A 15,270-nucleotide genomic window follows, 5' to 3' on the forward strand; every position below is an offset into this window, starting at 1 on the left:
ACGGGCCATATACTTACCAAAGACAGGTGTGCCCACAAGATCATCAACTGAACAATACTCATGGAGCACATGTTTTCTTACGTGCACCATTAATATGGTTAGGGCTTGCCACACAAACAACTCCCGTACCTCCACTGGTAGCCAGTCCCTGATGTGCGTGCTTCTGCTGGTAGGCACGTCCAACCACTGCACACTCATAGCCTGGAGGAAATTAATTTCATCCATCAGGTATTGCATGATGGCAGTGGTGAATATAGCCCTGAAAATATTTAATAATCCGGGACCTGGGGGGAATCCCATCTTCCTGAACACCTGCCCCTTCCTCATCAAACATTAGCACAAAGGGCTCAAATCCTGCTCCTTCCTCCCATACAAACGTATCCACTCTGCTGACACCTGGTAAAATGGGCTGCTTGCCATGTGCAGCATGTCTTTTCTGTGTGCATGCTTGCCTGCATGCATGCCCACATGAACGCTCACAGGCAGGGGGTGAGGGGGAAGGAGAGGGAGAGGTGTGGGAGGTGGGGGAGTATGGCGGTGATGACTCACCTGACACGGGCCTTCCCTGGGGAGACGCTTCCTGCTGAGTCACACCAAGTGGGGCCCGTGTGGAAAATTCCACTCCTGAAGGGCCCGGTTATGGTGATTTTGCCCTTGAAATACTCGGTTGAGGCAAGACGGACGTTTGATGGTGAGACAGTGGCGAGCAGGCGGCGAGAGTGGCGGTGAAACAGCTTGTCGGCATTTCTTTCCCAGATGACTGCCAACTCCATGCTCACCTGCCCGGTGTGCTGGGTCATCAACCTCCTTTTCCTCAGTGAACTTATCACTGTCTAAGGCCTTGCCCTCCACCTGCAGCAGTTTGAGAGCCTTTTTCAGGCACGTGAGAGCGGGAAGGAGTCAGAGGGCGAGAGAGATCACTCTCCACATGGTAAAGTCTTTTCTCCCATGAAGAAGTACTCTCACTCAGTGAGGACACTGTATCGTCCGAGGCATGACCAATGGCACTGTCACTGAGCCCTTTCCCTAGCACTAAGGGGAGAACTTTCACATGGGAGTTAATGATGCAATCGGCCCCAAGGACATGGGGAGACAGAATGGGATGAGGAGGATGAGGAAGATATGATTCTACACTCTACCTGGGCTGTGTACAGACTGAGCCGTGCATCAGTGGGGTACCTAGGGGACCTACCTACCCTATGGTTGTCATAGAAAAGTGTCGCAGGTTCAAAGGGTGGCAGGAAGATGCTTGCGGCTATACACATCAACCGACGGTGCTCCACACCCCAAATCGTGACAGGTATATACATCAACCAGTGCATAGGGGTTAGGGGGAGGTAGTTCATTTGTATCTGCTGAGTTAATAATTATGCTTGGAGCTTGCTCTAAATTTTGGCTAGGGTGGCCAGTATTCGACTGACTGATTGATTAAACATAACTAAAATCTGGTGCCACAATTGCCAGGGTCATATGCTGCTGGGCAACAAGGTAAGAGACACAGCAACTAAAACGTGCATATTCAAAATCAAGTTAATACCCTTTAGTAGAAATAAAACACTGTAAATAACAAAAGAATAGTTTCAAAACATCAATTACTTATGAAAGTGGAAGGAGGCCCGCCTCCTGAAGAAAACTAAAAACATCAGTAAAATCACTAGAGGTTCCACCGAGCATCAAGGACAGACAATAGGCACCATCTGCATCCTCATGCCTATGGAGGAATCTCTGGCGCAGGTCCCGCAGACTCAGACACCCGACCACCAAGTGATGGATAGTGAGGGGAACAAGGCAACCATCATAGTATGGTTGAATCCCACCGCTCATCAGGAACACATGTTTAAGCCAAGAGTGCCCAATGCAAAGCCTAGCAAGAGCAACCACCAATCGTCGAGGCATGGAAGGGAGAACCCTTGGTACAACCGCTCTCTGAAAGATTTCTTTTAGTTTGTTATGAGCAACACCATGTGTCCCTGCCAACATGTACGAATTGTGTACTGCAAGAAAGGTGTTGCATCAGAAGCAGGAAGCAGGTAGTCGGTTAGGGGCTCTTGAAAAGACGTAGCTTTAGCTAATGTATCTGCCCTCTCGTTGCCCACCACACCAACATGTGAGGGAACCTAGCAGAAGTCCACATGATGGGCACAACGGCCAATAAGTAAAAGGCACTCTAAAAGTGATAAAACTAATGGATGGGATGCATTAAAATACTCCAGTGTGGAAAGAGCACTACGGGAGTCACTAAAAATCACAAAAAAGATTAGGCAAGAGTAAAAATGGTTTTGAGAGCATATAAAATTGCAGTCAGTTCTGCCATATACATTAAAGTAATACCAGGAAGGCAACTGCTCCTACTAAAGGGAGGGAAGACAATACCAAAGCATACTCCAGCATCAGTCTTAGACCCGTCAGTATAGATGGGGAAAGAACCCTCATGAATGGAGGCATGCTCTAAAATGAAAGGGACATCTGAGAGGGAAGTGAACCCTTTTTACCAACAACGGACCTACAAGATGTCATACGAGGGAGTAGCCAAATATCTACCCTTGGGATCTGATGTTGACAAACTGCCATTCTCGGAACGGAGAGGGCTAACATAACAGACTCGATCCTGTAACCAAAGGGCTTTGGGAAACTAGGATGGGTGTCATAAACAGAAGATCAGGAATGTTGGGAGAAGATGGCACAAGAAATTGAGTCCGGAATGCGGTGAAGACGATACCAACACCTAATCATCAACAACTGGCATTACAAATCTAAGGGGAGTACACCAGCATCCACCAACAAAATTGAAATCAGGGATGACATGAATGCCCTGATTGCCAGACATACAACAACATGATGCACAGAATATAACAACTGGAGATGGGCATCTGTTGCAGAGGAGTAGATCTCATGCCCATATTCAAGCTTAGGAAGAATGAGAGACCTATGCAAGAGGAGGAGGGTCTGATGGTCAGCACCCCAAGAGGTATGAGCCAAAACCCTCAAAAGACTCAAAGATTTAACCCGTCACGTCCCAAGCTATTTCGCACCTCCAACACCCCCCAATCCCGAGGTATTTTCGAAAAAATATGTTTTGGCTAAAACCTCCGCTTTTGGTGAGAAACATCGAAATTTCATAGAGAAATTGCTCACCTGAGGTTTAAAATATTCGATTCAGGTAGCAGTACCTCCTTACCTGACTGGGTTTTCTAATAAGCTGGCACCAAAGAAAACGAGTTCTATGGGAGGGTAACTATTTCACACCACTCATAAACGGTATTTATTTATTTACTTGGTACGAATTTATATGTAGTATGAGAGTATATTGGTTTTCAAACAGTAATATAGGCATTATAAGCATTGTTTCACTCACTAACTCATCACCATACCTGACCTTCTTTTGCCACATTACCTGATCATCATTTCTGACTGTTTCTTCCTCTAATGCTATGTAAACTTTGTCCTCCACATTGTCATCGATTGGGGAAAAACTCTGGCCCTGAATGTCTTTATTGGCCAGGTCACTGGTAACTGGTGGATTGCCAAGACAATGGCGTGCGGGGGGGGGAGGTTATGCGGTGTAAGGCACATTGTCCCTGCTTGGCATTTTGTAGAGAAATAGAGGAAGGTGTCCTGTGTATACGTACAAAAAATCACACGCGAAAATTGAAAATTGTGCAAATTAGGGACTTTGCAATTGCACGACGTACCAGTACATCGTCGGGACTGGCAAATGCAAAATGTTGCAACATACCCATACGTTGACGGGATGTCTCGGGTTAACACAAGCCACCTTAACAGAATGAATATGATGAACCCAGGTTAGTCATCTATCAAACAGAAGACCCAGAGAGATACAAATCAGGGTCTGGATGAACCCCCTGAAAACGACAAAAATGCATAACTACTCTCTTTGCTAAACCGCCCCATCCTGACCGATTTTCCACCACTGACTCCCACCAATCCCAACCAATTTTGGAAAAAAAATTTTTTGGCTCAAACCTCCGCTTTTGGTGAGAAACATTGAAAATTCATAGAGAAATCACTCACCTGAAGATTAAAATACTCGATACAGGTAGCAGTACTCCTTACCTTACTGGGTTTTCTATCAGGCTGGCTCCAAATAAAACGAGTTCTGTGGGAAGGTAACTATTCCACACCACTCATAAATGGTATTCATTTATTTATTTGGTATGAATTTATAAGTAGTAAGAGAGTATATTGGTTTTCAAACAGTAATATAGGCAATATAAGCAATGTTTCACTCACTAACACATCAACATACCTGACCTTTTTTGGCGACATTACCTGATCATCATTTCTGACAGTTTCTTCCTCTCATGCTACGTAAACTTTGTCCTCCACATTGTCATCGATTGGGGATTCTGGTCCTTTATTGGCCAGGTCACTGGTAACAGGTGAAATGCTGAGACAACGGCATGCAGGGGGGGGGGAGGTCATGCAGGGTAAGGCATTGTACCTGCCTGGCATCTTGTAGAGGAAGGTGTCCTGTGTATACGTACCAAAAATCATGCGCAAAAATTGAAAATGGTGCAAATTATGAACCTTGCAATTGCACGACGTACTGGTACGTCAATGGGTCTAGCTGTGACAACACATTGTGACATACTCATATGTCAGTGGGATGCCTCGGGTTAAAGAAAAATGTAAGCCATGAGACTCTGCCCAGTCAGAAATTCTATGAACCCCGCCGCATCCCAGCAGAATTTTCACTAATGACCCCCTCCCATCCCCGCAGATCTTCTAAAAGTTTTTTTTTTTTTTGGCTAAAACCTCCACTTTTTATGAAAAACATCGAGAATTCAGAGAGAAAGTGCTCACCTGAGCTTAGAAGTGCCCTGTACAGGTGACAATCACCTCACGTGGTACCATCCTCTCTGGAGCCCTACTCCAGAGAAGACGTTTTCTATGGGAGGGGTAACTATTCCAAACCACTCAGAATAGGAAGATATTTATTTATTTCGTACAAATTCATATGTAGCACAAGAGTACCCTGGTTTTCACAAATTAATATAGGTGATATAAGCGTTGTTTCACTCACCAAACATATCAACATACGACACTCTCCTTGGCGACATTACCTCCGCATCACTTCTGCTCGTTTCTTCCTCTAACACCATGTAATATTTGTCCTCCACATCAGGAATCACTTTCGCCTTGAATTTCATGGGAGGAGGAGAGACCGTAGCATGACATGTCGTTACTGGCCAGGTCACGGCTAACAGGTGCGTTGCTGAGAAAATGGCGTGCGAGGGGGGGGGGTCATGCAGGTCCAGGCAGTGTTGCTGCCTGGCGGTGGATACAGGAAGGTCTCCCACATAAGCTTACCAAAAATCATCCGCAAAACTTGAAAAATGTGGCAAATGACGGACCTCACAATTGCAAAACGTGTAAACACTTCGTCAGGACTGAGCATGACAAAATGTTGCAATGTGTATCTACATTGATGGGAAGTGGTGAGGTTAAGAGCCAGCTGCAACTTCCTCTCTATCACAGACATTCTAAATGCGGTGAAGGAAATTGAGAGGTCATCGACATATAGTAAGTCTCGTACACCATCACAATGTACACTGATTATGCTGTTGGTAGCCACAGCAAAGAGAATAACACTAAGGATACTCTCTTGTGGTACTCGTAGTTCCAGTGCACAGGCATTAGAAAGCATTCCTCCTACTTGGACCCTTAAAAAACGGCTAGATAAAAACTGCTGAATAAAAATAGGTGAGCACCCACGAAGACCAAATTCATGAAGAGAAAATAAAATGCTATGATGCAAGACAGTCATATACTTTCTCCTGACCAAAGAAGACCATGACCTGGTGTTGGTCAGTGAAGAAAGCCTCACAGACAGAAGATTCCAAGGATAGTAGTGTACAGAGGTAGACTGCATTTTTCGAAAACCATACTGGGCAGGGGATGAGAAGTCAACTCTCTCCAAAAACCACACATGCCTAACATTGACCATCTTTTCCAGAATTAAACATATACAAGAAGTTGAGAAAAAGGCCAATAATTCTTCACCTGTAGGTGGTCCTTACCTGGTTTGGGGATGGGGATAGCCACAGGAACACCCCCAAAAGCCAGAAACTCACCAGAACACTAGATCCTATTAAATATGAAAGCAAAAACAAAAGGGACTCATCAGAGAGGTGACGTAAAAAGACGTAAAGAATATCATCGCAACCTGGAGAGGAATCATGGCACTGCAACAGAGTCACCTGGAGTTCAGAGACAGAAAAGTGACCAGTGTAAGACTCCCCCAGAAGAGGGAAAACTAAGACCATGATACTGTGGGTGCCGACAGAGGCAAGCCGAAGGTGAAATTGCGTCCTGTGATACACTGCCAAAACTATCGACAAGCAACTCTGCATCAGTGAAAGGATCAGCTACAGGTCCACCTTCTGCAGATAAATTTGGAGGGGAGGGAACAGTAAATTTTTCTTAAAATATCCTCACCTGGTTCCACACCTGAGTGACGGAAGTCCCTGAATTGATGGAGGAAACATAACCCTTCCATGATGATGGCCTGCCGTCCTTTAAAACCCACCTAATATGAGCTCGTGCCCTCTGATACCCCACCAAATACTGAGGATCCCCAATGTGACAACGAAATTGAGAAAAGGGAACTCTTTTGGCTCTTACTGTGGAACTGCACTCAGAGTTCCACCAAGGAACCGGACGTTTAGGAAACTGATCCCTCGTTCTTGGAATAGATAAGAGGGCTGCTGAGTTCAACAAGTCACGGAAATATGACACTGCCTCAGTAATACAGCCAAACTCACTGACAGAAAGGGAAGTGGAACTTAATTCCTTGAAAAGTGGCCAGTCAGCCTAATGCAGAAACCAGTGAGGAAGACGTGGCTGAGGTCCACCTACATTAACAGTATAGAGTAACAGTAAATGGTAGCTGCCATAAAGGTCTGGCAACACATCCCCGGTAAGGACAAATCAGTTCCAATAAAGGTTTCAGTCTGGCTATAGAATAAGTCATTTTATCGGAGCTGAATATGCCCAACACCTCCTCTTCCACTAAAGAGGCCAGCATGACACCCTGAGGGTTGGCTTCACTGTTTCCCCACAGTGGATAATGACTATTCATATCTCCGAGTAACAGAAAGGGAGAAGGCAGGCCACGAATAAGGCATTCCAGATCCGCCCTTTCAACAGCAGCACTAGGAGGAAGGTAAAGACTGTAAACTGTATACTGCCAATGTAAAAACTTCTGGACATCTACAGTCTCCAGGGGAGTGGATATGTCCAGATGACTGCTTGGAATATCCTGGCAAAGGAAGATAGCAGCATCTCCATGACGACCTTGGCCCGGCACAGGATCAGAGTGAAAGGCATGGTAACCAGATGGACCGGAAGAAACAGCATTACCTACCATGGTCTCCTGGATGCACATGCACAAAGGAGTAAATTGAGAAACAAGGTGACACAGTTCCTCATAGTTAGCACATGAACCCCGACAATTCCACTGGATGATACAACCCACAGCGGAGGGATGATGATTAAGTGCAGGACTGTGCACCTGACAAGTGTGTGGGTTTGGAATGGTGATTATATAGGGCCCTTTGGAAGAGCCTGCCCAGCACCAGAAGCCTGCACCTTCTGTCGAACATCCGAAGGAAAACATTAGGATGAGGAAGTAAGGTTCCATAACACTCATTCTTAGAGTGGGCATACCAGTTTGTTTGGAGGGCAGCTTTGGGGCCACCTTTGGAGATGCAGAATGGCCAGTGCCCCCACCAGAAGCCCCAGAAGTGGGAGTAGAGTCCACAGGACTTGAACCATTTGAGGATGCCATCCTATGCTTCAGATATGAAGCACCAACGAGTTGCCCAACAACATCCCCAGGTGAGGACTGGACCACAGGTGAACCATCAGCTTCAGCTGTCACCTGGCTAGATCCCTCAGCCTGCCAGGCAGAGGGAACAGGAAAGAGGTCAACACAAGGGTCGACAACAGAGACCTTAGGTGGCCAGTTTTCAGGCTCAGAGTATTCTGACGAACAATGGTGACATTTGCCAGGTACAGATGGAGTCTCAGTCATACTGGGAAGGACAGGAAAAGTAGTTCGGTCAACATGGACATCTGCCACCTCCAGAGAAAGTGCAAGCCATCAGCTGCCGCAGTGGGAGTGGATTTAGTCGGAGTAGCAGTCTGGCAAGCATCATTCTCAAAGGCAGTGCATCCTGCAAATCACAGGTTGAAGGAGTGGACATTGGTCAAGGCTGCCTGTGAGATACAGGGTGGTGCATTGGCATTCCAGAAAGGACAAAAACATAAATAACCCCAGACTGAAAGAAGAGATTCTGGGCCCTCCTTTTTGCTTCAGGAAATGAAACCCTCTCATGAGTATGAATGGGCAAAATCTCCCTTTCCAGGTAGTATCGTGGATAGCTCTTAAACGACACAGCATGAGGACCTCCACAGTGATAGCATGTACCGGGTCCTGGGCAGTCCGCCACACGAGACACAGACACCAGGAAGGCCAGCTTGTGCATGGCAGCAAAATCAGCTAACATGCCCATACCCCTGACAATGGAAACATCTCTTTGGGATCGGAACATAGGGCTTCAGAGGAATAGAAAGCCAGGTTAGTTTCACAGCTGTAGCAGCATTAACCCCTCCATGGCCATTGCTCCGGAATTTTATGTGCACCCTAGGCCGTTGCCGGGGCCATTATCTCAAGTTTTGAAAACTGTTTTTTTTTTTCTTGTCACCTTGAAGAGAAAGTTCAGACGCACCTACGAGTACCAGTGCAAATCTCAGCAGTTTCCTAGACCCATTCTGTGGCTTGCAATGGAGCACGAAAGTTACAGAAATATCGGCAACCAATATTCGCCGCCGAGAGGTGCAGCCGCACTCTAACATCGCATGTTGTTATCATTTTTTTTACCGCCGAAAACAATGTGAATTGTGCTGAAATATTGCGCATATATTAGATATGATGATATCAAATAATTTCATTACATAATATGTAAGAATTGGCTCATATAGAAATTATTATGAATATTTTTTCGCCTTTTTGATATCAAATATGTTTATGGAAGTGTCGAGTTTTTTTTTTATGTTATCGTTGTGCCCATGCCTGGAAATGAGAAGGAAAGGGTTGAATTTTCAGTCCTAAATGAGAAAATTCCCTGTCCCCCGAGGCTAGGCTCTCCATGGGAGATGAAAGTGGAGAGTCAGGTCCGATTAGCAATAGGGAAGTTGAGTTATAATTTACCGGTCCCACACCACGTGCATGGCAAACACGAATTGTTATGCAGTTTCAAAACTACGAATAAGTCTAACTATTACGAATACAGAGACAAAACAGAAATAAATACGTTTACAGGCGGGGTAAAACGTATATATTTATTTTTATAACACGTTCACCTTTCTCTATCATTTTACCTTGTTATTATTGCAATATATGTTGCTACCTTCTGTCGTGAGTGTGGGAAAGTATGATATTTCTGCCTGGGTAAGGAAAAAGGGAACAGTTGGATGTTTCCCAACATTTTACACCGTCAGAATTGCGAGACGACCAGCCATTTGCACCTCGCAAAAAATATGTACATCCACTCATCACAGCAGCAGATGGTGAACTGACAGTGGCAGATGAGATGTGAGAGCATGAAGGTCAGTCTCATGTCCCAGATGTTCGTTCACTTGTCCAAAGTTTTCACAACTTTCTACAAGTTGCACTGCATCGAATGATCCAAATCAGTACACCAAACCTGAACAAATAGGTAAATATACCAAGACAAAAATGTATTTTTCATTTATCACGTCTTTTTTGTTTGTGCCTGTATTAATTCATAATCGTAAACAGGTGATTGTGTGTGATTTGCAAGAGAGGACAAAGATATTTTCTGCCCGGGTCGAGATAATGGGTGTATTTGTGCTTTTTTAGGCATGGCCAGGAGCAAAAAAAAATCGAAAATCCACTCAACACAGCAGCAGTCTCTAAACTGCTTGATGAGGTGTATGGGAGTGTAGTTTAGGTCAGTCTGAAGATGTTCAGAACATTCGTTCACTTCCCCAAAATTTTGCTGTTTTTTATAGGCTGCACTCAAACGAAGCCTGCGCCCATTTATCGGCTAAACATCATTCGACGTCGGAGGCCATTGAGGGGTTAACCTATTAAATGTTAGGAACAATGTCAGTGTTGGGGTAAAAAACCCTTCGATTTTCTTCTGTAGGCGCTCGACATTCACCAAGCCAGAAGACTGCAGTTCCTCCAACAACTGTGCCTCTGAGTATCTGAGGAGGTCACGGGAAAAATTACACCCCTACAGTGGTTAAAATGGGCTTGAGGAACACGCGGTACTTAAGAACCAGAAACAGAGATCAAGGCTAGTAAACACGAGCTCTCTTCTGAGGAAGCCACCTTGATAAGGATGCCTCCATCCCCTTGAGAATAGATTTTCGGTTCCCAGCCACAGACAATGCCATAGTGTAATTAAAAAATGCCAGTGTCTTCCATTGACCTGCCAACAGAGGGTTTCCTTACCAGAAACTTGGCATATGACTCTGGCACTGTTGCTTCTGTTTTTAAATTCCAACCCGACGTGACCTCCTCCTATTCCCAGTTGAACGCTGGGGCAAAGGAGGAAAGTCCCCAGCAGCCTGGAAAGGCTACATTGTGGCAATGAGGGAGGAAGAGTCCGAACTGAGTCCAGCGACAGATGCCATGTCGTCAACAATACTATTAACCCGTGGAGAGAGACGATCGTTCTGTAGGTACCTGCTGGGAAGCGACGACTTGGCCGAAAATTCGAGTCTTACAGAACTAAATGAAACACACATCGTCTTGGAAATGTTCGCGCGCATCCGGCAATATATATAGAGAGATAGATAGATAGATATTTTCTATATATATATATATATATACATATATATATATATATATATATATATATATATATATATACAGTATATATGACCTCATAAAGTCACATGGTTGTGAGATAAAATGGCCAGAAGATGAACAGCTGGTGGCGCGAGCAACCCACCACACGCGGTGACTGGGGTAAGGAATGGGGCATTATTTGGGAAAAACAGCCTATATTTTACCATGGCCTTGGGCAATGATCACGTGATTACTGTATCATCAACTCTCTCTCTCTCTCTCTCTCTCTCTCAGACTACGATAAATTACCTTACGCACTGCCAACAAAGTATATATATAATTTACCCATAACTCTGTCTGTCTCTGTCTGTCTGTCTGTCTGTCTGTCTCTCTCTCTCTCTCTCTCTCTCTCTTTCCAAGAGAGAATGGGAATGGAGAATGAAAGACAAGAAGGACGTCATTCATTCATTCCAAGGAACGAAGGGAGGCTGTGCCATCCCTCTATTTTATTCTCTCTCTCTCTCTCTCTCTCTCTCTCTCTCTCTCTCTCTCTCTCTCTCTGAGAGAGGAGGGAGGGAATGGACAATGACAGAGAGAAGAGGGACGGCTGTCACGCCTATCTCCTCATTCGGGCAAGGGACGCATTATCTGCTATTCCTATTACTCTCTCTCTCTCTCTCTCTCTCTCTCTCTCAAACTACGATAAATTACATAGGCACTGCCAAATTTACCCATAACTCTCTCTCTCTCTCTCTCTCTCTCTGGTGTGTGTGTGTGTGTGTGTGTGTGTGCAGATCAACCGCCTCTCTCTCTCTCTCTCTCGTGTGTGTGTGTGTGTGTGCAGATCATCTTTACCTCTCTCTCTCTCTCTCTCTCTCTCTCTCTCTCTCTCTCTCTCTCTCTCTCTCTGTCGTGTGTGTGTGTGTGTGTGTGTGTGTGTGTGTGTGTGTGTGTGTGTGTGTGTGTGTGTGTGCAAATCATCTTCACCTCTCTTGTTATAGAACACATAAATGCTCAGTCTCTTCAGTCTAACTTTGACAAAATGAAGCTCATGATTGATGAGAGAGACATAGATATACTTTGTCTTAAACTTGGTTGCTTTCTCACACTCCAGATGCCTATGTACATTTACCTAACTACAAAATTTATCGTAATGATGATGGACGCGGCTTGGGTGTCTGTATATCCATCAAGCAACATTTAACCTCCAAACTAATAGACCCCAAACTTTCTAAACAAACAGGAGTAGAAGATATCTGGATCTCAGTACAGTGCAGAAAATTACCCTCAATCATTGTAGAATGTATTTACAGACACCCGAAGGCTCCTTATGATTCCTTTGATTATATTAACGAGGTGCTAAGATCTGCTTTAATCCTCAAGAAAACTATATTTGCCTTCAGTCATTTCCTGTGGACCCCACGGGATGCATAGGGCCTCAATGAACTCTCTCCACCAATATTTGTCTCTTGCCATCTCCTTCATGTCCCACCAACACTCCTCTCCTGCTTCTTTTTTCATCGTCCTCAACCAGGTTTCCCTCGGCCTACCTCTACCTCTTCTTCCTCTAGCAGTCCACTCTGGCACATCCTGTATTAAACTACCTTCTTTTCTGTATATGTGCCCCAGCCACTTCCAGCGAGACAGTCTCACATATTCATTAACTGGTTCCACTCTCGTAATATCCCTTACTCTTGCATTTGTAACTCTGTCTTGCCACTTTACCCCAAGAATCCTTCTCAGTATTTTATTCTCAAATCCTAATACTTTCTGCTCTGTTGCTGTTGTACTGTACCATGACTCGTGCCCGTAAATTAAAATTGGTCTAACCATGGACTTGTAAATTTTCACTTTGGTATGTACCAAAAGCATATTATTATTCCAAACAGATTTCAACATTCCAACAGCTCGCCAAGCCTGTCTAATCCTCTCCTCAATTTCATTGTTTAATGATCCATTAGATGATACAATCGTTCCCAGATATTTAAAGTTTTCTACACACTTCACCACATTATTCCCAATCACACTATCGATTTGGTTCTCCATGTTCATATTTATAATTACAGTCTTTCCACAATTTATTACCAATCCTACTTTTTCTCCTTCCTCCACCAGACAATCAAGCACCCTCTGCATCTCGTAAATACTTCCGTAAATCGGTACAATATCATCAGCATAGTCCAAATCCATCAGCTTCTTATTTTCTTTCCAGTTAATTCCTGCACCTGTTCTCCTTACAACCTTTTTCATAACATAATCCATAACCAAAGCAAACAACAATGGCGAAAGAACTCCTCCTTGAATCACTCCTGACCCAACTTGAAATGGATCACTCAAAGAACCACCCACCATATTACCTTACAAAAAGTACCTTCATGCAGGCTTCTAATAATATTTACAAACTTTTCTGGTATACCATAGAATCTCATAATTTTCAACATAGCTCCACGTGAAACATTATCAAACGCCTTTTCAAAATCCACAAAACACATACTAAGTGGCATTTTCATCTCATTAGCTTGTTGCATTAGATGCCTTACAATAAAAATCTGATCATTACATCCTCGACCCTTTCTAAATCCCGCTTGTTCTTCTCTTAAAATTTTATCAATTACTGGCTCTATTCTGTTCAACAAGATTTTGGAAGAGACTTTTGCAACTACAGGTGTCAAAGTTATCCCCCTCCAATTGCCACACACACTTAAATCTCCCTTTTTTGGTATTTATATAATCACTCCATTTTTCCACTCTTCTGGAATTCCACCATTATCCCAAGCCACGTTAAAAAGTTTCAAAAGAGCATTCATCAACTCGTCATTTTCCAGCTTAAGCATTTCAGGGAATATTCCATCCTCTCCTGGAGCCTTAAAATTCTTTAACTCCTTTATAGATTTTGCTGCCTCTTCCAAAGTTATATCCCCTGTTTCTATCTGCAAATCTCTCTCGGCTGGCAAAATGTCCTCTTCAGCTGGGATTGGTCTATTTAGAACAGATTCAAAATGCTCTTTCCACCTTCCCTTTATATCCAAATCTTTAGTCATCAAATTACCATTTCTATCTCGTACAGGTATTTCCTTCCTTCTCTTTTCAGTCCCAGTTAACTCCTTTATGGCCTGATACGCTGCTCTTGTGCTCTGACCGTCATTTTTACTTAATTTAATTTCTGTCTCTGTCGCCTTTTCATCATATAGTCTCCTCTTATCACGTCTAACGAGTCTTTCTACTTCAGAATGTAAACTCCAGTACTTTGCTCTAAGTACTTCAACTACCTGGCCATCAACATGTTGTTCTTCACTTCTTAACTTAGCCTCTTTCCTTTTCTGAATTGCATTCCATGTTTCATCTGCCATCCACTTTTTCCTTCTCGCTTTTCCCTTTTTCTTAATAGTAACCTTAGAACTCTCATGCAAAACCTCTTTTACCTCTCTCCACATTTGATTAATATCATTGTCTTCAGATTCCATCAAAGTCGGCAGGACTAGAAACCTGTTCCTACATTCCCACCGAAACTTTTCCATCGTGCTCTCATCACTTCTCAGCTCATCAAAATCATAATTATTACCTCCTGTACAATTACCATTAACGTTTCTCTTAAGTTTTATTTTAAACTTGGACACAACAAGTTGATGATCACTACCTATATCTGCCCCCCTCCTTACGCAAACATCTTGCATATAACTCCTATGCCTTCTGCTAATTGCAATGTGGTCAATCTGGTTACAATATTTACCACATGGTGAAATCCAAGTAGTCTTATGTATTTTTCTATGCTCAAAGATAGTTCCACCAATTATAAGGTCATTTGCCAAACAAAAGTTTCCAAGTCGCACCCCATTTTCGTTTCTTACACCAACACCCTCCTTACCCATACAATCTTCAAAGCCATCCCTACTACTGCCAAGAATCGCATTAAAATCACCAATGCAAACTAACACATCATGTCTTGCCACTCTATTCACTACATCCTGCAGCTTCTCATAAAAGTCATCCATCATTTCATCAGCAGCCTCATTTGTCGGAGCGTACCATACAACCATACTGATATTACCATGGTTAGATTTTAAACGAGCATAAAGCAAGCGCTCATTAATTGGTTCAAACTCACATACTGCCTTACAAGCATCTCTACTCAGCAGTAAGCCTACTCCTTGGTAATGATTTCCATCACTCCTACCAGAAACCAGCATAGTAATACCATCTTCCAAATTCATTTTATCAACTCCAAGCAACCTCGTTTCTGTAAGAGCACAAATATCCATCTTGTATTCCTTGAACACTGAAATAAGCTCTTCCATTTTACCAGCCTGATTGAGAGTTCGAACATTTAAATGACAATCTTCTCTACCATAATAGCAAATTATCCCATATAATATCCAATAAACTGACACAAGTAGTTAATAAGCCCACACGAATCACTCCTACAT

Source organism: Coenobita brevimanus, chromosome 38 (assembly GCF_032717465.1).
Source record: "Coenobita brevimanus isolate Jiangsu-jjx chromosome 38, ASM3271746v2, whole genome shotgun sequence".
Lineage (NCBI taxonomy): Eukaryota > Metazoa > Arthropoda > Malacostraca > Decapoda > Coenobitidae > Coenobita > Coenobita brevimanus.